The sequence below is a fragment of the Anolis sagrei genome, chromosome X (genome assembly GCF_037176765.1).
Source record: "Anolis sagrei isolate rAnoSag1 chromosome X, rAnoSag1.mat, whole genome shotgun sequence".
Taxonomy (NCBI): Eukaryota; Metazoa; Chordata; class Lepidosauria; order Squamata; family Dactyloidae; genus Anolis; species Anolis sagrei.
In genome coordinates, this window is record NC_090034.1 from 52228049 (window position 1) to 52244020 (window position 15972).

Below are 15972 nucleotides of genomic sequence, written 5' to 3' on the forward strand. Positions count from 1 at the left end.
AGAATAGGGCTCCACAGTCACCCACGAATCCACCAGTACACTGACCTTAGAAGACTCCTACTCGGACAACGAGGGATCACCTAAGTATCAATACAGATAATAAAAGTGAAAATATGTATGTGTGTATATGGCTGGGCTGTCCACTTTCACCAGCGTTTCTCAATGTGGGGGTCAGGACCCCGGGGGGGGGGGTCACAAGGGGTTGTCAGAGGGGTTGCCAAGAACATCAGAAAACACAGTATTGTCTCTTGGTCATAGGGGAAGTTTGGCCCAATTCTATCCTTGGAGGGGTTCAAAATGCTCTGATTGCAGGTGAACTATAAATCCCAGCAACTACAACTCTCAAATGTCAAGGTCTATTTTCCCCAAACTCTACCTGTGTTCACATTTGGCCATATTGAGTATTTTGAGTATTTGTGCCAAGTTTGGTCCAGATCTATCATTATTTGAGTCCACAGTGTTGTCTGGGTGTAGGTGAACTACAACTCTAAAACTCAAGGTCAATGCCCGCCAAACCCTTCCAGTATTTTCTGTTGGCCATGGGAGTTCTGTGTGCCAAATTTGGTTCAATTTCATCATTGGTGGAGTTCAGAATAGTCTCTGATTGTAGGTGTACTTCAAATCCCAGCAACTACAACTCCCAAATGACAAATACAATAACCTCCCTCCCTCCCCCTCCACCTCACCAGTATTCAAATTTGGGTGTATCAGGGTATTTTTTGCTACATTTGGTTCAGTGAATGAAAATGCATCCTGCATATCAGATACTTACATTACGATTCATAACAGTAGCAAAATTACAGTTATGAAGTAGCAACGAAAATATTTTTATGGTTCGGGGTCACCACAACGTGAGGAACTGTATTAACGGATCGCAGCATTTGGAAGGTTGAGAAACACTGACAAGCTCCTTCCTCCACAAAAAAACTATAGCTCCCACTGCTCAGGAGACACCAAATACCCTCATGTTCATTGCAGGTTATAGTGAACACCATTGAACATGTCAAATGTCCCCCACAAACAATACTGCCCACCACCTAAGTGAAGGCTTTCATAGGGGACAATGTCATCCAAATGTTATGTGTTTCCTCCACCACAGGCATCCCAGTGTTTCTTTCTCTCTCCATTGGTGTGGAATTTGCATGACCCTGCCCCCTGCATCTCCCATACTCCTTTACTGCTCTTTCCTATGGCACACAGCAAACATAGAGGAATTGATCAGCAATTGCTCATACTGGAGGGGTTTGGGAGCCTGACCCAACATTATGGAAGTTGAAGTTCACCCTGCATCAAGACAGAGTGCGGTGACCTCCAATGACAATAGACCTGGACCACATTTGCCACACAGAACCCCCATGACATAAGAAAAATACTGGAGAGGTTTGGAAATAATTTATCTTGATTTATAAGAGTTGTAGGTACTGGGATTTATAGTTCATCTGTAATCAAAGAGCACTTAGAACTCCACAAACAATGAATATGCAACTAACTTGGCACACAGAAACAAAAAAAAATACTGTTTGTCTTTAGGTGGATTTATAAGAGTTGTAGTTCACTCCCATCCAGACAGCACTGTGAACCCAAAAGCCTATTTATCTGGACCAAACTTGGCATGCATACCTGATATGCGCAAATTTGGTTACTGGAGGGATTTGGGAGAGATTGACCTTCAGTTTTGGGGGTTGTAGTTCACCTATAACCAGAGAAACTATGACCCCCACCAATGATGGACCTGAATCAAATCTGGCATACAGAACCCCCAGGACCAACTGAACATACTGGAGGGGTTTGAGGGGACTGACTAACCATAATGGGAGTTGTGGTTTATCCTACAGCCAGAGAACACACTGAACCCCACCAATGATGCACCTAGAGCAAACTTGCCGGCATTTTTTTTGTCGTGTCAGAAGTGACCTGAGAAACTGCAAGTTGCTTCTGGTGTGAGAGAACTGACCGTCTGCAAGGACGTTGCCCAGGGGACGCCTGGATGATTTGATGTTTTTATCATCCTTGTGGGAGGCTTCTCTCATGTCCCTGCATGAGGAGCTGGAGCTGATAGAGGGAGCTCATCCGCCTCTCCCCGGATTTGACCCTGCGACCTGTTGGTCTTCAGTCCTGTCAGCACAGGGGTTTAACCCACTGAGCCACCGGGTTTAACCCACTGAGCCACTTGCCCGCATAAACTTTAAGCACCGATGGAGTTTCAGAGGGTTAACCTGGCATGTGAGTTGTAGTTCACCCACAACCTTATGCATTTTGTATGACGCCCCTCAATTCAGCCCAATAATTTGATCAGTTCGCAATTGGCCTTTGTAGTGTCTACATCACATCAACCCTTTAGACCATGTATGGGCCAACTTTGGCCCTCCAGATGTTTTGGACTTCAACTTCCACAATTCATAACAGCTGCTAGGCTGTTAGGAATTGTGGGAGTTGTAGTCCAAAACACCTGGAGGGCCCAAGTTGGGCCATGCCTGCTTTAGACCCTCATCAACCTGTTTCCATTTTGGGGGTTCCCTGTGCGACTTCACCTCCAGTCCTCCGGTCGCGACGACCCAATTAAAGCCCGCCATGCGTCACCTAATTAGTTTCTAAAATAGAGCTGGGGAAGGGAGGCGAGAGTCAGAAGGTGTCGCCTGTCCTATTTTTCCAAGGTGGTGGTGACACGGTTCAGCCCCTTCACTTTGATGGGGAAGAGTGACTGCCGAGTCCAAGAATGTTCCAAAGCTTGGCTTTGTGTTCACAGATTTTGGTATCCATTGAGACCCTGGGACAAACGTTTGGCGCTTTTGGCATAATTGGAGAGGGGAAGGAGTATCCTATCATTAATATTACTCAATGAGAGATTCATTGGAAAACTAGAGCAAAATGTGCTGCAGGGTGTCCTGCAAAAAAGAAAAAAACCCCAAAAAAACTACAAAGTTTTTGCAGTTTAATAAACTTTTCCCATGTTTTTGTGGTAGAACCAATTAGGAAATGACATTTGTAACCCAGGAGCAAGAATCGTGTTACATAGTGTAATAGTAATAGCAGCAGCAGCAATAGTATCTTTTTTCCTATCTGTCTGCCTGCCTGTCTGAAATTATTCCGTCTGTACCTCAAAGGATACTACAGACAAAGCTGAAGTACTTTGGCCACATCATGAGGAGACAGGAAAGCCTAGAGAAGACAATTATGCTGGGGAAGGTGGAAGGTAAAAGGAAGAGGGGCCGACCAAGGGCAAGATGGATGGATGGGATCCTTGAAGTGACTGGACTGACCTTGAAGGAGCTGGGGGTGGTGACGGCCGACAGGGAGCTCTGGCGTGGGCTAGTCCATGAGGTCACGAAGAGTCGGAGACGACTGAACGAATGAACAACAACCTCAAAGTCTGTTGCTAGGTGAAGTGGCCCTCTATTATGTCACTGGAATGGCAATTGCTAGGTGAAGTGGACCTCTGTGACATCACTGGACTGTCCATTGCTAGGTGAAGTGGCTCTCCGTGTTGTCTCTTGCTGAGTGAAGTGGCCCTCTATGATGTCACTGGACTGGCCATTGCTAGGTAAAGTGGCTCTCCGTGTTGTCCCTCGCCAGGTGAAGCAGCCCTCTATGATGTCAGTGGACTGGCCATTGCTAGGTAAAGTGGCTCTCCGTGTTGTCCCTCGCCAGGTGAAGCAGCCCTCTAGGATGTCACTGGACTGGCCATTGCTAGGTAAAGTGGCTCTCCGTGTTGTCCCTCGCCAGGTGAAGCAGCCCTCTATGATGTCAGTGGACTGGCCATTGCTAGGTAAAGTGGCTCTCCGTGTTGTCCCTCGCCAGGTGAAGCAGCCCTCTAGGATGTCACTGGACTGGCCATTGCTAGGTAAAGTGGCTCTCCGTGTTGTCCCTCGCCAGGTGAAGCAGCCCTCTATGATGTCAGTGGACTGGCCATTGCTAGGTAAAGTGGCTCTCCGTGTTGTCCCTCGCCAGGTGAAGCAGCCCTCTAGGATGTCACTGGACTGGCCATTGCTAGGTGAAGTGGCTCTCCGTGTTGTCCCTCGCCAGGTGAAGCAGCCCTCTATGATGTCACTGGACTGGCCATTGCTAGGTAAAGTGGCTCTCCGTGTTGTCCCTCGCCAGGTGAAGCAGCCCTCTATGATGTCACTGGACTGGCCATTGCTAGGTAAAGTGGCTCTCCGTGTTGTCCCTCGCCAGGTGAAGCAGCCCTCTAGGATGTCAGTGGACTGGCCATTGCTAGGTGAAGTGGTTTTCCGTGTTGTCTCTTGCTAGGTGAAGCAGTCCTCTGTGATGTCACTGGACTGGCTATTTCTAGGTGAAGTGTCCCTCTGTGTTGTCACTGGACTGTCCATTGCTAGGTGAAGTGGCCCTCTGTGTTGTCTCTGGCTAGGTGAAGTGATCCTATATGTCAGTGGACTGGCCATTGCTAGGTGAAGTGGCTTTCCGTGTTGTCTCTTGCTAGGTGAAGCAGTCCTCTATGATGTCACTGGACTGGCTATTTCTAGGTGAAGTGTCCCTCTGTGTTGTCACTGGACTGTCCATTGCTAGGTGAAGTGGCCCTCTGTGTTGTCTCTGGCTAGGTGAAGTGATCCTATATGTCAGTGGACTGGCCATTGCTAGGTGAAGTGGCTTTCCGTGTTGTCTCTTGCTAGGTGAAGCAGTCCTCTATGATGTCACTGGACTGGCTATTTCTAGGTGAAGTGGCCCTCTGTGTTGTCACTGGACTGTCCTTTTGCTAGGTGAAGTGGCCCTCTGTATTGTCTCTGGCTAAGTGAAGTGATCCTATATGTCAGTGGACTGGCCATTGCTAGGTGAAGTGTCCCTCTGTGTTGTCTCTTGATAGGTAAAGTGGCCCTCTGTAATCTCACTGCAAAAGAAAACATGTATGAAGAGGAACGGATGGAGGAAACAAAGGGCTCCAGAGAGCTGTGTTTGCCATGCAGACATGGTAAGGCAGAGTTGGAGATGGGAGGAAGGAAAGAAAGAGAAAAAGAAGGGAAAGGAAAGGAGATGGAAGGGAGGGAGGGAAGAAAGAGAAAGAAAAAGGAGGGAAGGGTAGGGAAAGAAAGGAAAGGGCAAAAGGTTAGATGGAAGAGAAAAAGGAGTATATACGCTACTTCTCATTATTATTATTATTGCGCTTTATTTCTTCTCAAGGAGGCTCAACATGGCATGATCAAATGCTATGTTTTTTTACTACGAAGTTCAACCCGCTTTGGACCGCAAGGGATGCGGAAGGGAACACCACGAAGACTCTGAGCTGGAAGCGTTTCATGCTTCAAAGCACTCCACCAACCCAATATCTTGCTTTTTTTCAACATATATATATATATATATAGAGAGAGAGAGAAAGAGCAGAAGCAGCAGGAGCATCAAGCTTCTCTCGTAAGACTCTCAACCGCCCCAGGGCCAGATTCATAAAAAGATGATGAAAGCCATTCGGCAAAGAGGAAACGGCACTCCAGGGCTCCGTCAGCAAACTGCAAAGCGGATGGGTGGATGGATGGCAAAGTCATGTGTTTGTGACCTTTTGTTGTCGAGGGATCTCCGAGGCCCTTGGGGTCTCTTCCAAACGCTAGGATTCTACGATTCTATCTATAGCCTTCATTTCTCCACGAAGCTTCTAATGTCTATGAGGCTGCAAGGCCATCTGTCGAGCGGGATCGGATTGTGTCTTTCTGCCTTTTCCATGATTCTAAAAGTTTGTCAAAAAAAGAAGCAATAATCAAAGAGGCGGATGGAATGCGTCTTGGCTTTGCAAGACCTGAGACGCCGGAAAAGAGGCAGATTGGCGAGGCTTTTCATTCATAAGGTCAGCATAAGTCCAAGCCAATGCAGCAACCTTGGAGAAGGACGCCGCTGGGTTGATCCGTTGAGACAGACACTATTTTTAATAGGTTGCGCTCACTATTTTTAATACCACCCAGCAGCAAGAACACCATAGCATTGACGGACCTCAAAATGCCTCGAGAAGGCATATTTCGTCAAATGTGGATAAATGAAACCAAAGACGGTGGTCCCACATCAACACTGGTTAGAAACTGAATGGGAGACTGCAATTAATACTAACTGATCTATTCTTCGCCTATGAAAGTCTTACAAACTTTAGGGGATTGCCATAAGTCAGGGACGAATGTAGGACCTAACTAGGCTAAAAGGCATTGGATTCAGTCTAACTTGGGAAGCTAAGCTGGGCCAAGCCTGGTTAGTAACTGGATGGGAGACTGCCAACAAATCCTAGGCACTGGAGGCTCTATTTTAGAGTGAGAAGCTGGCAAGACCAACCCCGAGCCATGTGTGCCTATGGAAACACTATGTATGGGGTGAAGAAAGCGATGGTCAGATTGGTTCCTGAGTATCTAGATCATGGCACTTCACATTCCGTTATTCCACTTCAGGGCACCTGGAAGCATCTCCGCCTCGGATGTTTCTGAATCAGATCCCTGGGGATGAAATAGAAAGAGGGGAAGAGAGGTGAAGATGAATACTTTATGGAGGCATTCAAACGCAGGCGGAGGAACACAAAAGCACGCTAAAAGCAACCGCATTCAGCCTTGAAATGTGCCAGAGTGACGGCAGGCAAGGACCTGCTTCACCGGCAAAAAGAAGATGAGAACAATGTGCTTCTGGGAAACACAAACCAGAGTGGTGCCCGATGGCACCGAAAGCAGAGATGCAATGACAAAAGGGACTGTGATTCAGTATTAGTGGAATGTAAGAGAGGTACAGGAAGCTGCTTGTTCTTGTGTGCTTGGAAAGTAGCTTGAGGGACCCAACAAAGACACAAGGCCAACAGTATGGCTTCCTCAGTTTGGAGGGTGATGGACTCAATGAAGACCGTAAAACCAAAGCCATGGCTTCTTCAGTTTGGAAGATGACTGACCAAACAAAGATCATAATACCAAAGCCATGGCTTCCTGAATTTGGAAGAAAATGGAACCAACAAAGACTGTAATAACAAAGCCATGGCTTTCAGAGTTTGGAAGGTGACAGACCCAACAAAGACCGTAAAATCAAAGCCATGGCTTCTTGAGTTTGGAGGATGAAGGACCCAATGAAGACCATAGGACTACCATGGCTTCCTGAGTTTGGAGGATGGCAGACTCAATGAAGACCATAGAACTACTGCCATGGCTCCCTGAGTTTGGAAGATGATGGACTCAACAAAGACTGTTAAGACCCAAGCAATGGCTTCCTGAGTTTGGAGGATGAAGGGCCCAAAGAAGACCATAAGATCAAAGCCATGGTTTATAGAGTTTGGAGTATGAAGGACTCAACAAAGACCGTAAGACCAAAGCCATGGCTTCTTGAGTTTGGAGAATGGCGGACTCAACAAAGACCATAGGACCAATGCCATGGCTTCCTGAGTTTGGAGGATGATGGGCCCAACCATCACCGTAAGACCAAAGCCATGGCTTCTTGAGTTTGGAGAATGGCGGACTCAACGAAGACCATAGGACCAATGCCATGGCTTCCTGAGTTTGGAGGATGATGGGCCCAACCATCACCGTAAGACCAAAGCCATGGCTTCTTGAGTTTGGAGAATGGCGGACTCAATGAAGACCATAGGATCAATGCCATGGCTTCCTGAATTTGGAGGATGATGGGCCCAACCATCACCATAAGACCAAAGCCATGGCTTCTTGAGTTTGGAGAACGATGGACTCAACGAAGACCATAGGACCAATGCCATGGCTTCCTGAGTTTGGAGGATGATGGGCCCAACCATCACCATAAGACCAAAGCCATGGCTTCTTGTGTTTGGAGAATGGCGGACTCAACGAAGACCACAGGACCAATTATTTATTATTTATTTATTACTTGCATTTGTTGACCGCCACTCTCAGCCCGAAGGCGACTCGTGGCGGTGTACAGAACATAGAACATAAAGACAACAATTACAATAGGTTAGGACTATAACATACATCTTACTAACACGCAGCTAATTAAGCTAAAAATCCGCTTCGTCATGTTTGAATCATAATCGATCTCGTAGTCATAGTCCATTCCGGTGGTCATTCCAGGAAAACAAAGCACTTAATTGAAGGCCTTTTCGAAGAGCCAGGTCTTCAGGCCCCTACGGAAGGCCATGAGGGAAGGCGCCTGTCTGATTACAGCAGGGAGGGAGTTCCACAGCCGGGGGGCCACCACCGAGAAGGCCCGTTCTCTAGTCCCCGCCAGGCGTGCCTGTGAGGCAGGCGGGACCGAGAGAAGGGCCTCCCCGGACGATCTCAAGGTCCTCGTGGGCTCGTAGGCCGAGATGCGGTACTCAAGGTATTTTGGGCCGGAACCGTTTAGGGCTTTGTAGGTTAGCACCAGCACCTTGAATTGGGCCCGGTAGCTGATCGGCAGCCAGTGGAGCTGGGACAGCAAAGGCGTTGTGCGCTCCCTGCGTCCCGCTCCGGTTAACAACATGGCTGCCGCGCGCTGGACTAGCTGGAGCTTCCGGGCCGTCTTCAAGGGCAGCCCCACGTAGAGAGCGTTGCAGTAGTCGAGGCGGGATGTGACCAAAGCGTGTACCACCGTGGCCAAGTCAGACTTCCCAAGATACGGGCGCAGCTGTGCAAATGCTCCCCTGGTCACCGCTGAAACCTGGGGATCCAGGCTCAACGATGAGTCCAGGGTCACACCCAAGCTGCGAACCTGCGCCTTCAAGGGGAGTGCGACCCCGTCCAGCACAGGCTGTAACCCTATACCCTGTTCGGCCTTGCGACTGACCAGGAGTACCTCTGTCTTGTCTGGATTTAATTTCAGTTTGTTCGCCCTCATCCAGACCGTCACAGCGGCCAGGCACCGGTTCAGGACTTCGACAGCCTCCTTAGTAGCAGGTGGAAAGGAGTGACAGAGTTGGACGTCATCTGCGTACAGGTGACACCGCACCCCGAAACTCCGGATGATCTCACCCAGCGGCTTCATGTAGATGTTAAACAGCATGGGGGACAGTATGGAGCCCTGAGGAACACCACAGGTCAAAGGCTGTGGTGTTGAACAGGAGTCCCCCAATAACACCTTCTGGGTACGGCCCTCCAGAAATGACTGGAGCCACCGCAAAGCGGTGCCCCCAAGGCCCATCTCTGCAAGGCGTCCCAGAAGGATACCGTGGTCGACGGTATCGAAGGCCGCTGAGAGATCCAGAAGCACCAACAGGGACACACTCCCCCTGTCTAGCTCCCGGCGGAGATCATCCACTAAGGCGACCAAGACCGTCTCGGTACCATGTCCCGGTCTGAAGCCAGACTGTGCCGGATCCAGATAATCCGTGTCTCTCAAGAATACCTGGAGTTGTGAGGCCACCACGCTTTCCATGACTTTGCCCAAAAAGGGAAGATTGGAAACAGGCCGAAAGTTGTCAAATTTAGTGGGGTCCAGTGATGGTTTCTTCAACAGCGGCTTTATAATAGCCTGTTTTAGGCTCGCTGGAATCGTGCCTTCCCGAAGGGAGGCATTAACCACCACCGTTACCCACTCAGCCAATCCCCCTCTGGCCTCTTTTAGAAGCCAGGATGGGCAGGGGTCTAGGATGGACGTGGTAGGCCTCATTCCTCCAAGTATCTTGTCCACATCCTCGGGTTTCACAAACTGAAAAGAATCCATCAAAATAGGACAAGCAGGTGCTTGTGTCACATCCACAGAGACTGCATTTAATGTGGCGTCCAGCCCAGAGCGGATCAAAGCGACTTTGTCTGCAAAGAACCGAGCAAATGCTTCACAGCGCGTTGCCGAGTTGTCAGGGCTCCCACCTAAAATAGGGGGAGTTAAAAGACCTCTGACAATCCGAAACAACTCCGCCGGACGGTTTTTTGCAGACGCAATAGTAGCCGCAAAGAAAGTTTTCTTTGCGGCTTTTATTGCCGCGGCATATGCCCTTAAAAAGGACACAAACCGTGCTCGATTTGGCTCGCTTGGGTCCGAGCGCCACACGCTCTCTAGTTCCCTCTTCCTTCACTTCATCGCTGCCAGCTCCTCAGTAAACCAAGGAGCTGGTTTAGCTCGGTTACTTGAGAGGGGACGTTCCGGAGCGATCCTGTCAATTGCCCTGGTCATCTCCCCATTCCAGAGAGCGACCAAGGCCTCGACATGGTCACCTACCGAGGTGGCGGGAAAATCCCCAAGAGCCGTCAGGAATCCGTTCGGATCCATAAGCCTCCTGGGGCGGACCATCTTAATAGGTCCTCCACCCTTGCGGAGGTTAGGGGGCGCAGTGAGCCTGAATCTGATCAGGAAGTGGTCGGTCCATGGCAACGGAGAGATAGACAACTCCTCCACACCGCCACCCTGCTCCCATCCCTGGCAGAAAACCAAGTCCAATGTGTGTCCAGCACAGTGGGTGGGGCCAGTTATTTGTTGGGACAGCCCCATGGTTGCCATGGCAGACATGAAGTCCTGAGCCGCTCCTGTGAGGGTCGCCTCGGCATGGATGTTGAAGTCCCCCAGCACAAGAAGCCGTTGGGACTCCACCACCAGGCTCGAGACCACCCCCGCTAGCTCAGGCAGGGAGACTGTAGTGCAGCGAGGTGGACGGTACACTACAAGAATCCCTGTTCTGTCCCGGTCACCCACCCTCAGGTGGACGCATTCAAAATTTGTGGTCTGCGGGATGGGACTCCTGGTCAGACGGATGGAATCTCTATAGACCACTGCGACCCCGCCTCCCCGTCCTCCGGCTCTTGGTTGGTGTTGCACGGAGAAACCTGGAGGACAGAGCTGGGAGAGGTTTACGCCCCCCGCTTCATCCAACCAGGTCTCCGTAATGCACGCCAGATCTGCCCGCTCTTCCAGGATTAAGTCCTGGATCCAGGTCGTTTTTCCGTTGACAGATCTGGCGTTCAACAACACCACCTTCAAGCCAGAGGGCCCGCTCACCCGGTTACACCAATTTACCTTAGGAGACCGATTGGGGGTTGTTAATATGGATAAGCGGTCCGAATTAAGCCGAATTTGAGGTCTCCTTTTCCCGCATCTCCTCCTTCCCACCACGACCTCTATGGGGGCCCCTCGGCTAGCGGAACACCTCCCTTCCTCCATGCCGCAGTTTATGACCAGGATCTTATTCACTATTCCAACTAATGTTTGAGCTGCTGGTGTTTTTTCTTGCCAATTGTTTTGGTCTCCTTTATCCCCCCTCCCCTCCTCATTGTTCATCAGCGGCACCAGCCCTCCTCCTCCCCTGCTCCTTCCACCAATCAATAATGACAGGGACAGGATACATAAGAGGGTAGGGGTATGCCATGGCTTCTTGAGTTTGGAGGATGACGGGCCCAATCATCACCGTAAGACCAAAGCCATGGCTTCTTGAGTTTGACGAATGACAGACTTAACTAAGACCTTAAGACCAAAGCCATGGCTTGTTGTGTTTAGAGGATGACAGATTCAACGAAGACCACAAGACTAAAGCCATGGATTCCTCAGTTTAGATGACGGACTCAACCAAGACTGCAAGACCAAATAGGAGAGCCAACATAATCTCCAGGTGTCTCCTGAACTTTGTGTTGTTCATTCGTTCAGTCGTCTCCGACTCTTCGTGACCTCATGGACCAGCCCACGCCAGAGCTCCCTGTCGGCCGTTACCACCCCCAGCTCCCTCAAGGTCAGTCCAGTCACTTCAAGGATGTCATCCATCCATCTTGCCCTTGGTCGGCCCCTCTTCCTTTTGCCTTCCACTTTCCCCAGCATAATTGTCTCCTGAACTTAACTGAAGTCAAATATTCACGAGAGAATCCTACCTTTCAGGTACTTGACTGAAGCGTTGGCACAGACTCTGCAGAAAAAAACAGTAGTATCTTTTCCACTTTGACCCTTTATGCAAAGGACCCCGATCTGCATAAAACGAAACACCTTTAATCCCTAGTTAAGTTAAAGGGGGGGGGGGGCTACAGATTATGCCTCTTGTATGGAAAACAGGGACATGAATTCTTGTAAGGCTTAGATCCCTTTTTTAAAAACCACCTCGATCCATCCTTCAGGAGGAGGACTTCGTAACACTCGGGTCGAACAGGGAACATATAAAAGAATGTGGGAGCCAATTAAATCCTTTCTGTTGTTGTGAAGCAGGAAGAAGAAAGCTCCCACTGGAAATGGTGAAAAATTGGCCCGTCAAAGGATTAAAGGGCTTTATTTATGGGTTCATTATCTGATCCCGAAGCCGTTAATCCCACAAAATGAGTTTACAAATGATGGAAACCTCTGCGGGGAGACTGCGGCAAAGATGTTAACATTTAGCGGCAAAACATATATAACTATGTATATAATTATATAGCTATATATAGAAAAAGAGAATTAAGACTGGAAATAACGTATAGAAATACAGTGGAAAAGTTGCTTTTTCACTACAGCTCCACGAATCACCATTACTTCCCTTAAAGTCTCAATTATTTCCAGTGATTAGTAAATGTGTTTATATTATCTTCTATCTTCTATAAACATAATAAAGGCGAAAATATGTATGTGTGTATGGCTGGGTGTCCACTTACACAGACAAGCTCCTGCCTCCACAAACAGGTATAACTTCCACTAATCAGGAGACACCAATGGTCCTCCTTCCAACGACATTGCAAGTTATAGTGAGCACTGTGAACATGTACAAGAGCACTGCTGATGTCCTTCACTAACATCATACTGCCCACCACCCAAGTGAAGGCTTTCATACGGGGACAATTTCATCCTAGATTTTCTGTTTCCTCCACCACAGGCATCCCAGTGTTTCTTACTCTCAATTGGTGTGGAATTTGCATGACCCCACCCACTGCCTCTCCCATAACCCTTTCCTACTTGGCTGCTGTGTCGGACTGGATGAGAGCTAAAAAATTGAAATTGAATCCAGACAAGACAGAGGTCCTACTGGTCAGTCGTAAGGCCGAACAGGGTATAGGGTTACAGCCTGTGTTAGACGGGGTTACACTCCCCCTGAAGACGCAGGTTCGCAGCTTGGGAGTGATCCTGGACTCATCGCTGAGCCTGGAACCCCAGGTCTTGGCGGTGGCCGGGAGAGCTTTTGCACAATTAAAACTTGTGCGCCAGCTGCACCCGTACCTTGGGAAGTCGGATCTGGCCACAGTGGTCCACGCTCTTGTCACATCCCGATTGGATTACTGCAATGCACTCTACGTGGGGTTGCCTTTGAAGACTGCTCGGAAACTCCAACTAGTCCAGCGGGAGGCAGCCAGATTGCTCACCAGAGTGTCATACAGGGAGCATACTGTTGTGTCAGCTCCACTGGCTGCCGATCCAATTCCGAGCACAATTCAAAGTGCTGGTTTTGACCTACAAAACCCTATACAGTTCCGGCCCAGTGTATCTGTCCGAACAGATCTCCCTCTACGTCCCACCTCGGAGTCTAAGATCTTCTTGGGAGGCCCTGCTCTCGACCCCGCCTCTATCACAAGTGAGGCTGGCGGGGACGAGGAGTAGGGCCTTCTCGGTAGTGACCCCTCACCTGTGGAACTCACTCCCCGGGGAGATTAGATCAGCGACTTCCCTTTTTTCATTCAGAAAAAAATTGAAGACCTGGATGTGGGACCAGGCTTTTGGACATTCTGGCAGCTAAAGGAAAGACCTTGATGATGGGCAGGAATTGACGGAACGGAATGGATTTATGGAACTCTGAACACTGAGCATGAGATTGTTTACTATTGTGTTATGTACTGATGTTTCTAACCTGTTAACTGTTTAATTGCTTTTATGTATGTATGTATTTTTGACATAGGCATCGAATTGTGCCTTCTTTTGTAAGCCGTCCTGAGTCCCCCCTTGGGGGTGAGAAGGGCGGGGTAGAAGTAACTAAAATAAATAAATAAATAATAAATACTCTTTCCTATGGCACACAGCAAACACAGAGGAATTGATCAGCAACTACTCATACTGGAGGGGTTTGTGGACCTGACTTAACATGATGGAAGTTGTAGTTCACTCTACATCAAAACAGAGCACTGTGATCCCCACAGACAATGGACCCAGACCACATTTGGTACACGAAAACCCCATGACCAAGGCAAAAATACTGGAGAGGTTTGGGAGGAATTTATCATCATTTATAGGAGTTGTAGGTACTGAGATTTATAGTTTACCTGCAATCTAAGAGCACTCTGAACCCAACCAATGATGGACCTACAACTAACTTGGCACACAGAACACTTGTGACAAAAAATACTGGCAGTCTTTGAGTGGATTTATAGTTGTAGTTCATCTACATCCAGAGAGCACTGCGAACCCAAAAGCTGATGTATCTGGACCAAACTTGGCACACATACCTGATACGCCCAAATTTGATTACTGAAGGGATTTGGGAGAGATTGACCTTGAGTTTTGGGAGTTGTAGTTCACCTACAACCAGAGAAACTGTGATCTCCACCAACAATGGGCCTGAATCAAACTAGGCGCACAGAACACCCACGACCAACTGAAACTACTGGAGAGGTTTGAGAACTGATCTTCATTTCTGGGAAGTGTAGTTCAGCAGCATCTGGAGAGACTGTGACCACCACCGACAAAAGACTGGGTCCAAACTTGGCATACAGAAACCCCATGACCAACTGAACCTACTGGAGGGGTTTGAGGAGACTGACTCACCATAGTAGGAGGTGTAGTTCATCCTGAAGCCAGAGAGCACAGTGAACTCCACCAATGATGCATCCAAAGCAAACTTGCCCAACATTTTGGAGTTTCAAGGGGTTAACCTGGCATGATGTGAGTTGTAGTTCACCTACAACCTTATGCATTTTGTAAAATAAAAAAAAACTTTTTCAAATAACCCGAGCAATGTCGGGTACCCAAGCTTGTATATATATATGTGTGTGTGTGTGTGTATTCTATTTAAAGGTGAATCGCTAAGCCTGGAACCCCAGATCTTGGCGGTGGCCGGGAGAGCTTTTGCAGTTAAAGCTGGTGCGCCAGCTGCACCCGTACCTTGGCCACGGTGGTCCACACTCTGGTTACATCCCGTATAGACTACTGCAATTCTCTTTACGTGGAGTTGCCTATGAAGACTGCCCGGAAGCTGCAATTAGTCAAAGCTCGGCAGCCAGGTTACTAACAGGGACGGGGTACAGGAAGCATACAACTCCCTTGTTGCGTCAGCTCCATTGGCTGCCAATTAGCTTCCGAGCACAATTCAAAGTGCTGATTTTAACCTATAAAACCCTATATGGTTCCGGCCCAGTTTACCTGTCCGAACGTATTCTCCCCTATGAACCATCAAGAGTGTTAAGATCGTCTGGAGAGGCCCTGCTCTCGGTCCCGCCATCTTCGCATGCGCGTCTGGTGAGGACGAGAAACAAGGCCTTTTCTGTGGTGGCCCCTCGGCTATGGAATTCCCTTCTTTAGGAAGCTAGTGAAAACCTGGCTGTGCAACAAAGCTTTTGAGGAATGATGTCTGAGACCGGCAATCGACTAATGGTACTGATCACAATATATGGACTGGACATACAGACTGAGTTGGACACGATTTTATCCTGGCAAACAGCTTTTATGTAATGTATGTAATGTAATTGGTGTGTTGTGTATTATGTTTTAGATTGTATTAGCATTGAATCTTTGCTGTTAGCTGGTCTGAGTCCCCAGAGGTAGAGAAGGCCGGGATATAAAAGTTTTAAATAAGAAATAAATAAATAAATTTAATAATAATAATAATAATAATAATAATAATAATAATAATAGAATAATTACCCTTCTGTCAATGAAAAGCTGGCAAAATGCTCTAAAGTTCAAATCCTAGGGCTCTCTAAATGTATGTTTGTCCTACAAAGGCTCCTTCGAAGCTTGGTAGTTTGGGACCAAACTTGGCACACAGATGCTTTGCGAGTCAACTTAAAATATGGGTGGGGTTTAAGCAATCCATCGCTTTTGTTAATTGCTATATATTTAAAATAAACGGCAATCGGTGGCTCATGAGCCTCATGCTGTAGTGCTCCGACTCAACAACAAGAGAGCTGTATAGAGACACTGGAAATCACTTTCTGCTTTCCCAAAATGGCCCACATGGTTTCACTTACCTAGGAATTT